At 33.1% G+C, this 14,200-nt stretch overlaps 1 protein-coding gene across 6 annotated transcripts in view; it reads left to right on the top strand.

The window, feature by feature from the left end:
- Positions 1 to 14,200, top strand: part of LOC126880629 (protein fem-1 homolog CG6966) — a 379,485-nt gene that overhangs the window by 294,049 nt on the left and 71,236 nt on the right. Inside the window, exon 1 of one of the 6 annotated variants that reach the window (XM_050644648.1) lies at positions 13,814 to 14,029. The exons of the other annotated variants lie outside the window; for them this stretch is intronic. The gene's annotated coding sequence lies outside the window, so the exon portion shown is untranslated. Of the gene's footprint in view, positions 1 to 13,813; positions 14,030 to 14,200 lie in introns of those variants that run through there. 6 annotated transcript variants of the gene reach the window in all.

Here is a 14,200-nt window from a genome sequence, read left to right as displayed (position 1 = left end):
CCAGAAGTATATCTACTAAAAAGCGTAGCGCCAGCCGTGTCTGCATTACACCAATCGTGATGGAATTAGTTTTCCATGTGCTTGTGATTTGTGAATTCACATTTTTACGTACCAAATTATTAGAATTGTACATGAGTAAAAATGAGTGACTCAGATCCGAAGCGACAAAAGAGTTACGCGAGGATAAAAATGAACAATTGTTGTTTGTTAATCTTCTTCACAATTATTAAATTTTATATTTATGAATGACCCAAAAATTAAGAATCTTCTTCTTAGTTTGTAAATTTTTCTATGACACACATTCATAAATGCTGCCATATTGTAACAAAAAAACACCTACGCCGAAGACGTCCACCCACCAACTTCACTTAAACTGAAGCAAAATACTACTAAACAAGCACATACTTCAAAAGCGTAGTACATTCTTCTATGTAGGCTGATAATAGTAGCAAATACTACGGAGAAAAGCAAATGCTTTTTAAGTGTACTGAAATCTTCAAAAATGTAGTACGTACTTGAAGCATTAGCATTTACTACATTTTATGCCACCATGGGCACTTTACTTTGTAGCTAAACTCGTACCTATTTACGGTTATCGGAACAAACTCTTATAAAATAATACTTTTATTTGACAAAATAAATAAAAATAAATTTCGACCATGAGTCAGGATTCTGTTAACCGAGATACGATAGTACCAAGCGGCGCCGCTAGGAGAAGCACTCCAACAATGCGTCTCAGAATACTTTAACGAAACGTGGTCATTTTGTACTCTAAACCGAGTAAGGTATGAAAAAAAAAAAATCGTTTTCGTTTTGATTCAATTCGAGTCTCTTGCCATCCTCTGACACCATGTTTCGGGGTCTCTACCCCTTATCAAAGAGGCTATGCAAGTAGACTCTACTTGCATAGCCTCTTTGATAAGGGGTAGAGACCCCGAAACCGAGTCGAGATGACACCGATGCACAGTGGTTCCAAATGCCGAAAACGTGGTCATGAACCTTTAAAAGCGTATATTGTTTATACATTTTGGAATTACTTTCGTTCTTAATAGTTTTTGGAATCGCTGATTACGAATCTGGCATTATTTTTTCTGAAAAACAAAATGGCGAGTCCAACATAGCGGATAGAAATTGAAAATATCAATCAAAAAGGAAAATTTTTTGTCAAATTTGATTAGGTTAAGGTCGCTGATTACAAATCTAACGTTACTTTTTTTAAACAAAATGGCGGATCCAATATGGACGAAAGAAATTCGAAAATATTATTTTAGCCGCATTTTTGTTTAAAATTTTATATTATAAGGGACTTTTGAAACTGCTAATTACCAATACATTTTCTTTATGAAGTACAATATTCAGAACCTATTACTTATGTACAACTGCCCATACATACTCAACAATCGCTAGAATTATATAATATGCGTAATTTCCCACTTTTGTATTCAAACAACTGCCAGTAATGCATAGGCAGTTATAGGCAGCTAAACCAAAGTGATTCTGTATGTCCTTACTATATGTTTTAAGATTAATAAACATTAGTCGCAGAATTATGCAGAATTTTGTACTCTTTGAATGCATCTTTACAAAATTTTAATTATTTCAAGTATATTTTCACTATTTATGCATTAACAAATTTAAGGTATTAATTGTTAATAAATGTTGATTTAAATTACATCTCACATTACTACATACTTAACAAAGAAGAATCTGCTTTACATCGATAAAATTGATAAACCACAAATCGTTTTACAGCGTTTTCAATATACGCGTTCTTTTTCACTTTCTCTGCCGGCCAAAATAACCCCGGACATGGCCCACTTGTTCCTGAGTTGTGAACCAGAATACATCCAGTCGATCCTCATACCTGCGTATTAGGACTCTACGATAGTATGAGAAAACAACCGTAAACATGAAAATCCCTAAATAGGGACTCTTTTTTTCGCCTCATGACCACGTTTTCAGCATTTGGAACCACTGTGCGATGGCAAGAGACTCGAATTGAATCAAAACGAAAACGATTATTTTCTTTACTTTTATTTGAACTTTAATGACTTGAAGTACTTGGATTTTCCATAAATAATATATAAACAATAAATAACTTTTTATTAATTGTACGCCTTAAATCAATTATTATTTTTCAAATACACTATCAATACTATTTAATAAACAACTCTTTGATTGATTTTATTATCATCGTAAAAGCGTTAAAAAGCAGTAGCAGAATGAACTGCTTTAGCAGAATAGCGGGTCGGACCCATCTCTACTTGTCACTGTCTTGAGTCTTGTCATAACATTATATTCGAATGAGTGCGTTGTATGACAAAGATAGCGAATGTTCGATTTCCACGGACATGGTGTCCATTTTTTTCGAATCCTGAAAAAACTAATAAATATTTTTAAAAGATTTAAACACAAAATGAAAGACTAAATTATTATCGAGGGCCGAAAGTCCCTTAGAATATATAAGAAGTTTCTTTCGAATGAGATATTTGAAATTAAAAATCACACTACATTTTAGTTTTTCATCCCTGTAACTTATTAAAATAAACATTATAGAAGTTCTCAGGGACTTTCGGCCCTCGCTAATAACGTTATCTTTCATTCTGCGTTTAAATTTTTGAAAAATACTTATTAGTTTTCTCAGGATTCGAAAAAAAATGAATCCCCATTTGAATAGCATTGCAGCCGAAAATACGTACCGATCCTCTTAAGTTTTATAAATTCTAGGAGTCATTAAACTAAAATATGTCTAGTGTACAATGTACTATAAAATGATAAAAATATAACGGTTTATTATTACTCTTACTATATCCTTCCTTTTTTTCAATTATTAAAAAAATGTACTTGAATCGGTACATGGTGTTGATAAATGTTACTGGTAAAACGGTTCAAGTGCAGATGTTAACTACATATGGACCCAGTTATGCAACAAGGAACCAACCGACATTAACGTAGTTTTGAGAAAATCAAGAAAAACGTTTTATATGTTTGATGAAATTATTTGGATACAAAAATAATAAGAAACGACACAAAAGTAAACTCATTTATTAAAACTTATGGGTATTAATGCTGTAATCAAATTAACAACTAAAAAATTAACTCCTAATGTAGAAAAAAATCACGTGGTTCTTTGTTGCTAAATATAACATTAACAGTTTGCATCTGGTTCGAAATCTGGATTTCCGCTAAATCCGTCTATATGTTGCTAAATATAACACTAACAGTTTGCATCTGGTTCGAAATCTGGATTTCCGCCAAATCCGTCTATATCCTCGACTATAGTACTATCTGCTATAAGATTTGTATAAAAATGGTGGTAACTTAAGGATATTAAATGCAGGTAACTTTGTATATATTTAAGTTTTGCATCTGAAACTGGCTTTCCTTTAGGCCACAATGGTTCTAAATATATGGCAAACTGTGGTCCAGTTGAAGGTTCTCTTCCTGTTCCCTTTTTTATGCTTACTTCTGTATAATCGTCCTGGTCTTGGTACGTCGTTTTAAAAAATATGCTATAAGGCTTTTCCTTACATAATTTAATTTCTTTAGTTTTTAACCAACTTATTGTTTGGTTGGTTTTACTTTTTTTCTGTTAGTGATTCTTTTTTCTAATTTTGCGGTACTCAAAAAATCAGCCGCAGAAACGAAAATACAGCCGCACCATGTTCTAGTCCAATCAGAGAGTGCAGCAAGCACCTCTACCGGTTTCGAAACTTATTAGTCTCTCATCAGGAGGCACATAATGCTGCTCTCTCTGATCCAACCAGAACAAACCACGACGTGCAGTCCCGGATTGCAACGAACGAAATGGCATAGATGCCCTAGCGGCAACTGTGCCATACTATCTATCAATACTCATACCTCTCGCACATTGCAAATATCATAAGAATCTTTCTTATTACCCATTTCGTTAGTAATCAATATATCCTGTTCATAAAAATTACTGATCTCTAATAATTCTGCACGTGAACTATTGCTGGTACTTGGTCCCTGCTTTTCCTCGCTGTTAATTGGCTGGACCTAAAAAATAATTCTGCAATAAGGAACCAACTTAATATTATAAAAAAATCAAAGTGGAATTTAAAAAATTATAAACAAAAATAACTTTTTTTAAATTGACAACTAACATACTATTAGATAGAAGTAACTAAAAATATGAATATGTATTCGATAGAATTTTTAAAATGTTTTTAAGGTAAGAAGTTAAAAAAATATAAAACAATACACGTACCTCTCGCACCTTGCAAATATAAGCTTCAGTGGAAGTTGACGACATCAACGTTACATTTCTCATAATTTTTTGCGATGGAAATTTATTTTGGTTAGGTAACATTTTCACAAATTATTGATTCCCAATGATCATCATCTGGAACCTACTGAAATAAATCTACAACATGGAACCAACTGTCGCATGTTACAGATACCTGCCTGCAACAAGGAACCAAAGTTACTTGGTTCGAAATTGAAAACCTGTATAACCGAATTTATTAATCTGCAATATGGTTCTATCATCCACTAGATGGTGCTGACGCGCCAGAACGTTTGGTTCGTTATTGCAGAACATGAATAATATTATTTCCAGTCTATAGGAACCAGTAACTCCATTTTCGACAAAATGTTAGTTGGTTCCTTGTTGCATAACTGGGTCCATATTACTAATTAGTTTTGTCCCATCTGCTATCCACAGTGTAACTACAACTGGCACGTTGCATAACACTTAATTAGTCTTTAAAATTGGTCACAAATCTAATATTTATTTACTTAAAATTAATCCTGTATTAACATGTGTTTACACATTACAGAATACACCCATACCTCGCTTTACGGCCTAGATACGTTCCACGAAACTTGACCGTAAAGCGAAAAGCCGTATAACGAATCAAATATTCTAATACAAACTCATACAAATTCGGTGGATCGGTTCCAAATTTTTTAAACATGTAACATAGTTAGCTTGGTTTTAGCTTAAAATTATCCGTGGCATTTGCATTAAAATGTTAATCGTTCTTTAGACAACTTGTAACCAGGCGCAGATTTTTCGGTTTATGAAATGTACGTGCGATCAGGCATTCGCTTTCAATAAAGCCCTGCTTCGCCTACGTTAAACACTTCTTCAGGTTTATAACCACCTCTTTCAAGAATTACCTTTAAAATGTTGGGATATTCCTTGCGGTCTCAACAACGCTAGCTGTTTCATCTTTCATTTTCATATGACTTGCTTCAAGCTTGCTTGAAAAATGACACCTTCAGCAGATTCATCAGTATTTCCATTCTATTCCAAATTTTCGAAAATACTTTTAAGGTTTTTCATGGATAGTCATTTGACTTATTGGCATTCTCTGTTTGTTATTGTCCTCAATCCATATAATCAATCATATATCAATAGTTTTCCATTTTTTTTTCTATAATATAGTTAGTATAATTTTCCATAATGTAGATGTATTGACATCGAAAAAAAGTTTTTTGGCCGTTATAGCGAAACATTTTAGACCGTAAATCCAAAAAGGTGCCTTAATTGAAGAGCGCCGTTATAGCGAAATTCCGTATAAACAGCGGCGGTATAGTGAGATATGGGTGTACTAAAAATAGTTTTGTGGTAAAATGGTTCAAGTGCACTTAAATCCGTTTATTACTATTTGTTTTTACAGAGTACTAAAAATAGTGTTGTGGTAAAACGGTTCAAGCGCATGGTTAAACCTGTTTACTACCAAAGCAAACTGCAATTGTTTTCAGTGAACTAAATGTAATGGCGATAGATGGCGACTCTAGGGCGAAATATGGTTAAATCGTTTTACCACCAAGCTCTAATACCATTTAAGTATGCGAATCTGTACTTAGAGTAAAAATTTAAAAAAGTGCACTTAAACCCGTTTACTTCTAACCCCCTCAATTCTAAGATAGAACTTATGGTTGTCAGCAAAACGGAGTTAGAATCAATGAACATCAGAGCTTGGGGAATAAAGTTGGAAAGGGTCCAGAATATCATATATTTGGGCGTCAAATTTAACGATAACTGGGATGTAAATAAAGAAATTAGAATACGCATTGAAAAAGCCAGAGCAGCCTTCTATAAACTAAATATTGTCATTAAATTCTCATTAGTAGAGATATTACATTAAACCTTAAAAGCAGATCAATACGCTGCTACATATTCTCCACATTGTTGTATGGCATTGAGACCTGGACCCTGACAAGAGTCAATAGTTAGATTCAATAGGAAACAATAATGAAAAAATTGGAGGCTTTTGAGATGTGGATCTACCAACGAATTATGTGGGTAAGCTGGGTTGACCGAATAGGAAATAAAATAGTTTTACTCCGAATAAAAAAGAGCACAGAAATAAAACAATGATAATTCGGAAGTGCTATCGGTTCAAGGTCCCAAGTTATTACTAGCATACGCAGATGACATTGATTTCGTTGGAGACTACATCCTATCCACAAAAGCCATTTTCAACAAGGTGGAAGGAGCAACAAGCGAAGTAGGGCTGAGGATTAATGAAGAGAAAAGGAAATATATGTGTATAAATAGAACGACACGACGAGACAGGATAGGACAAAATATGACGGTCAACATCTTCAATTTCGAAAGAGTACTACAGTAATCACAGCTGACAACGATCTTACTGAAGAAATAAAAGACAGAATCCAGTCGGCAAATCGCTGTCTATTCGCACTGAATAAGCTTATACAATCAAAAAATCTTACAAGAAGTTCCAAGGTCAAAATCTATAAATCCATCGTCAGACCTGTACTAACATATGGATGCGAAACGTGGACCATGACCAAATCAAACGAAGAGAAGCTCAGCCGTTTTGAACGAAAAAACAATGTATTTTAAATGGGATTTACTTTTTCGCACTGTTTTTTGGCACACTTTCATATAATCAAATATCCTTAACTTTCGCGTTGTCATGGTGATGACATGTGAGCAATAAATTACAACAAAAGTTTTGACAGTTTTGTGGTTTGAAAGAAGTTGGAATTTTTAAATGTCAAAGTTATAAAAATTGTAGAATAGAAATGAATTACAGTGACGAAGAGTTACAGTTTTTTTATTTGTTTATCGTAGATAAAATATTGTATGAAACTGTGCGTGAAGTACTTTTTGCAAACTTACGCGATGTATAGCACTCGCTCCGCTGTCGCTCATGCTCTAAACATCGCGTGCGTTCGCAAAAAGCATACTTCATGATATGAACTGTTTCATAAATAACTATTTTAACGCATACTTTTCCGAATGTCCCTCGTATTTCTATTGTTAAGGTCGTTGCAACTTGCAACAAAACACCGCTAGAAGATATTCTCATACCTATAATAATCTTTTATTTTTATTATAACTGGACAGAAATATTTCTCGATGATGATGATACTCAACAAACAATTTTTCAGGAACATTCCGTGATATTGTTATTCATTGTTTAAACTAAACAATCTTTGTCTGTTGTGTACGTTCTCAGAATAATATTAGGAATGAGGACAAACCATGTGTATTGTGTATGTAGTATTAGTGTTGTCCTTTTATTAATGTTTGTTATTAGTTGTTTCCTTGATCATTTTTAGTTTCGTGGTGCTCTTGAACGAGTGTGGTGTGGTCTGTGAATTTTTTATAAGGTTAGTAAAAAAACCAAAAAAAGAGTTTGTTTATTGTAACTATTATGATATATCTTCAAATGAATGTGAAATAAGTTAATAAAACAGCATGAGTTTGAATATGAGGCATACAGAATCAAAAACCTGCTAGCTAGATCCATTTTTTAAAATTTTTCTGGAGACTAAAAAAACATTAAAAATGTAAATTTCCCAAAAAGTATCCGGCATTTCTTAATCAAAGTGGCATCAATAAATGACATAAAATGGCACACTAATTTGGTATAGAAATTCAGAAATTTGTACTTTTAGTTTGGATTTAGCAGGTTTTGATTTTAAGTCCACTTTATTGCTCATTTTCAACTGCTTTTAGGCGCAATTAATGCACTAAAAATATGTATTGAATCATTTTGATAGCAAAACATACAAAATGTACAAGAAAAAGAAGTGTTGTATTGTTCATAAAACTACGGACATAGCACATAGCAGGGTTTGATTTATATGTTAATTTTTCAGTGGTATTTTAAAGAGGATTTAGAAGGTTTTGAGCCGAAACATTATGTCTCTAAATTAATAGATACTTACTTGAACTTTAGGAAAAATTTAGGATTTAGCATGTTTTGATTCTGATGGGCTCATATGATTTATAAGATTTAATGGTTTTGTTTTCCTAAATAATTTTTATATAAAAATCTAATAATCCTTCATTTTAGAGCGATTGAATTTTACAAGAATCACGCAGGCGTTTTCAAGTCTACATGACTTTCTTCTTCTTGGTCCAGGCGAAACTCGTTAATATGGACACCCCTGCTACACCCCTGCTCATATCACTAAGCACATTGAAATGGCATAGTTTGTATATGTCAGTCTCTTCTTCCATTTCATATTTTTTCCACCATGGTTCATTCAACTTACCTAGTTTGTATCCTAGGTGGTTTCTTAAACGGCAATGTCCAGTCACCGTTTCAGTGACCGTTTTGATCTTTCGTTTATGCAGGCTCATCAAATTGCCTGAGAGTTTTTTTATCAATAGTCTTGATTATGTGACATGAATATGTCACCCGACTGTTTTCAGCTCCTGGCCTATTTATTATAATTTAACAGACCCTTTTTGGTTGCTGAATTTGATTTATGTGTTTGTGAATGCATTTAAAAAGGGAACCTTTTTAACAGCTACACACCTCGATATTTCTTTTTCATTCTAGAAGTTTTATTGATTTATTATGTAAATATTGTTTCTTGATTTTTCCTTGGTACAAGGCCTTTGTACCATACCTTATTTTTTCCATTAAACTCTTATAAGTTCTGTGGCTTCAACAGTTTTCTTATTGCTCAACAGTTTTCTTATTGGTAGTTTTCTTCTGGTTCAATCCTCAGTTGACACATTGCAACAGCGTAGGATGTGTACGTCAGTCTCTTCTTCCATTTCGCATTTTTTAAACCATGGTTAATTCACCTTAGCTAGTTGTTATGGATGTTTTCTTAAAGGACCATCTCCAGTCACGATTTCAGTGACTGTTTTAATATCTCGTTTATTGGTTCATCAATTCGGAGTTTTTTTCTCAATATTCTTGATTATTTTCTTAGTCTGGATTTGCCCTTGAGTGGCTCTTTATTTCTTGGATGATTCCACTGGATGATTCCATTGGAATCAGCCACTTCTGAACCTCATTTATATCTTCAAAATCAATGTGAAAAAGTTAATAAAACAGCATTAACATAAAATCCTTTATAAAAGGTATATTTATTTTTTAAAATCCCTATACAGGGCTACATCAAAGACATAACTAGTTTTCAATCGGTTGACCGATCATCATCAGTGTATTCTCAGAATCTAACATGCTAACCACCAAAGTAAAAAATATTTGGGTATAAACCCTTTATAATTAATCCGTCATAGGAACATATAAAAATGATGTGGTTTTGAACATGGATGTATAAAATATCCAATGTTTCACGCTAGAGGTACCATTGAGCTCTTGAGCATCAAACAGCGTGAGTTTGAATATGATTTATAAAATTTAGTGCTAAATGTTAACGTTTTTGTTTTCATAGATGAATTATAGATCTAATAATAAATTTTCAAGTCTACATGACTTTCTTGTTCTACTTCTTCTTCTTAGTTCAGGCGAGACTCGTTAATATCCTTGGTCGTAAGATCTTTACATCATACATTGTTTTTTCCATTAAAATCTAAAAATCCTGTGACCTCAACAAATGCCAACAGTTCTGTTATTGGTAGTTTTAGAATCTCCTTTGGTAGAATCCTCTGCCTCATATCCAGGGGTGTAGTCGCAAAATGCAAAATAAGCAGTACCGGAACGCTATGACTTTGTGATAACTAACGGAAACAGTCAAAAACGTTTCTACTGCGCTGTTTGTAATCTGCTGTAATTTGGTTTGAGGAATTTTGTTTCGATGCGGTTTCAGTAACATTTTAGATTTTAGTAATCATTTAGCCACAATTAAAAAAAAAACGCAAAAAACAGTACCGGAACAGGGTTCCGGTGCGTTCCGGCTCCACTACACCCCTGCTCATATCACTAAGCACATTGAAATGGCATAGTTTGTATATGTCAGTCTCTTCTTCCATTTCATATTTTTTCCACCATGGTTCATTCACCTTACCTAGTTTGTATCCTAGGTGGTTTCTTAAACGGCAATGTCCAGTCACCATTTCAGTGACCGTTTTGATCTTTCGTTTATTCAGGTTCATAAAATTGCCTGAGAGTTTTTTTATCAATAGTCTTGATTATGTGACATGAATATGTCACCCGACTGTTTTTAGCTCCTGGCCTATTTATTATAATTTAACAGACCCTTTTTGGTTGCTGAATTTGATTTATGTGTTTGTGAATGCATTTAAAAGGGGGACCGTTTTAACAGGTACACACCTCGATATTTCTTTTTCATTCTAGAAGTTTTATTGATTTATTATGTAAATATTGTTTCTCGATTTTTCTGTACCATTCTTTTACTTGTATTATGTAAACATACAATTTCTTTCAGGAATATTCGCGAAAGATTATGTTTCCATAAAAAGGAAACAAAACTGTATATTTAGTCAGTTGTGAATTTGAAACCGTCGGTGTACTTTGATATGTAACGGGCGCGGTATAATTTTTGAATTTGTAATTAGATAAATTAGTAGATTTGGTGTAATAAATAAATTAGATATCGTAGTTTGTAAAATAAAGGATATAAATTCAGTGTTTTTCATTTGTTTAGAAGTAAGTTATTAAAAATAAATAAAGTCAACTAAAATTAAACATTAGTGCCTAAAAGATCATAGAAAAGTCAGGTAAGTTTTGTAACAATTAGTTTCTTAGTCTGGATTTGTCTTTGCATGGCTATTCATTTCTTTTGATGATTCCTTATCAGCCACTTCTGAACCTCGTTTTTTGTAGTACATTCAGTGATGCCACATAATGGTTATGGGCCTACAAAGGTTTCTCTTGAGCGTTGTTGTTGTTTTGCCAACAAATCTGCTTGTTAATTTTGATGTGTCCATTCATGACACGGCACCCATATTAAAGACACTTTATTATCTTTTTCCACGTTGTTGAGGAGATCTTTGCAGTTCCTCACCAGTTTTGATTTGGCGAGGTTTACTATCCGCTTGGCTATCTGTATAAATGTTGATTTTTTTTTGCTTTGGGGCTCTTCATCCAACGCAGACTTTCAAAGCAAAAACTTTAGCCAGGAACACAGTTGTATATTGACCTAGGCCCTAGGCTGTAAAATTTATTACACTGCGAGTCAGACAAAATGGGCACCCCAAAAAATGGGTCATTTTTGTTGTCTCGTATCTCCTAAACCTGTTGTCCGATTTAAGTAATGTTTTTAATATTTTATAGCCTTATTCTTAAACAATATCGCTGTAATAATACTGTTGCTAAAGCGGTAAATTTTCATTGTATACCGGTTGTACGAATCAAGCTGTATTTTTTTCTCAAAGTTCGCAACACCCTGTGGAATATTCTAACATTTATAAAATACTGAAATTAAAACCCAACTATAGCCTCAGGTTTTCTTACCATTCTGTTTTTTTGATTCATTCGCTTATGTTGGATAATACAAAAGTTAGGTACTTTAACAACTAGCCATGTTCTTAATCAGTACAGGGTGTTTATAATTAGTGCAACAAACTTTAAGGGGTAATTTTGCATTAAAAATAATGACAGTTTGCTTTATAATCGTATGTTCGCAAATGCTTTTTTTCCGAGATACGGGATGTTGAATTTTTCCTTACAAACTGACGATTTATTTATTGCTTTAAAACCGGTTGAGATATGCAAATGAAATTTGGTGGGTTTTAAGACGTAGTTATTGCACATTTTTTGACATACAATTAAGAATTTTATATTCACCATTGGCGTGCATACGGGTAATATGACCGGGTAATGTGACTCGTATGTCACTTGTATGTCAAAAAATGCGCAATAACTGTCTCTTAATACCTACCAAATTTCATTTGCATATCTGAACCGGTTTTAGAGCAAGAAAAGAACACAGTTTGATTCGTACACCCGGTCGGTATACAATGAAAATTTACCTGTTTAGTAGTAATATTATTGCAGCGATATTGTTAAAAAATAAGGCTATAACATATTAAAAAAAATTTCTTAAATCGGACAACAGGCACCCCAACATTTTTGGGGTGCCCGTTTTCTCTGACCCGCAGTGTATAATTACATATCTTCCCAAAGACTCCTGATCCAGTACCAGGGGCCGTTTTAGAGTGAAAGTATGAAAACCTTTTAATATCATTGAGGCGTTCTTTGCAAAAACCCCAGTTGTCATTTTTTCTCGGAAATGGACTTGTGCCATCTATGGATTGAAGGACTAATTACCTACGTTCCTTGCGTAAGAAACTTCCATTAAAATCACAATAGTCCAAAATATTAAGCGACAAAAATATAGGCGATTCCGCATAAGCCCCATATGTCAAGCGCAATTCCCTTCAAAACCATAGTTGTTAATGACTATTGGTGTTTTTGGGGAAACTTTATCGCTTGGCTGTCAGTAGGTTTTTATAGGTTAAAGTTCCTTCGAATAGTTGTGTTGAGTGATTTTATAAGTAAACACCATTTTTCGTTCATTTTTTATTTTGGTTTTTTGTTATAAATATCGTTTTTCCTATAAATTAATGAAAAATTCCTGTCAAATGAATAAAGGTCCTTCATAAATAAACAAATGGAGAAAATAATGTTATTTATATTGTAAACCGTGTGTAATCATCAACATAATAAATCACTAATTTGAGAATTTCCGTAAGCTTAATACAGTTCAATTAAATAACTTTTTTTTAAATATCTCCAATGTTGTAAATAATGACAACTGGGGGGGTTTTTGCAAAGAACGCCTCAATTATAGAAACAAAAAATGCATAGGTACGGCTAGAATGGCCATAACAGGAAATTTTAAATCAGAGGGTCGCTTTAATTGTTTTTATGAGGCATCTGAAATCATTTCTTTTATATGACAAGTTTTATGGGCAAAAAACCAAAAATTATCGATATTTTTCAGATTTTGTTAAATAAAAAATAAAGCATAATGTTTGCCACTAGCATATATCGTGATTATTGATACAAGATACATCCTGAAGTGATTACAGCAAAAAAGTAGACTTCTATGGAAAAGGTCTATTATTGCAAACTTTTCTCTCTCTATTACTTCGACAAATACTGCCTGGACTATACAAAAATTGTTCAATACAAGTAGAAATCTGAAATATTTCACTTGAACACACATGTAGGTAGTCATCCAAATAGCTATTAGGACAACTATAAAGCATTCCTTTTTGTATAAACTGTGCTTACTTGTTCCAAAATAGAATTTACACTGAGTAATAGTTGATTATGAGGTTATCGATGTAATTTATCTTCCATTAGCTTCATTTTCATGTCTATTCTTGTGGTACTTTCTATGAATACTTTATTATATTTAAATTATTATTGGTCGATTCCAGTTTTTTCCTACATCAGACATCTTTTGTACTATGTATTGTATGACCGAATTGTCGTTAATGTCGTATTAGCTTGGCTTGATTTTATTTTAGTCAATGACCACACTTGTATAAAGTTTTCGTAAATAATCTACTGATTTCGTAATTTCTAGGAGGTTGTTTCTATTTCAAATAAATTGTTATTTAATTATACCTACCTTATGATTCGTTAGCGTTTTCTGTTGGAAAAAGGCCAAATTTTTACTAGTAGTCCAGCAATCTTTGTACGCATTAAATGTATTGTATCTACCAATCGGCTCGGTTTCCATATTTTCTGAATGTGTAAAGAATAGTGAAGAAATAAAAGAAAGTGTGATATTTTTCAAAATCGATTATCATAAGGAAGTAAGTTGTTTGTGTGAATATATACAGGCGGAGGTAACATTGGTGTTGAGTGCGGGGATCTAGGAAAATATAATATCTAGACGTCAGGTAACTATGTAGTAGAAGATTCGTAATTTTGAAAGTCATACCTATAAAGTACATCTTATCATCCGCTTTGTAATTATTTTAATAGTGTAAGTGTAGGAAACAGAGGTTGAAGCTAGCAAAATGGACACAAGTCCGGTTTTATTTTTTTGTGGTATATCAAGGGGTGCTTAT

The sequence above is a fragment of the Diabrotica virgifera genome, chromosome 2, assembly GCF_917563875.1.
Source record: "Diabrotica virgifera virgifera chromosome 2, PGI_DIABVI_V3a".
In the NCBI taxonomy this organism is placed as follows: Eukaryota; Metazoa; Arthropoda; class Insecta; order Coleoptera; family Chrysomelidae; genus Diabrotica; species Diabrotica virgifera.
This window is presented reverse-complemented; position numbering and strand designations above follow the sequence as displayed.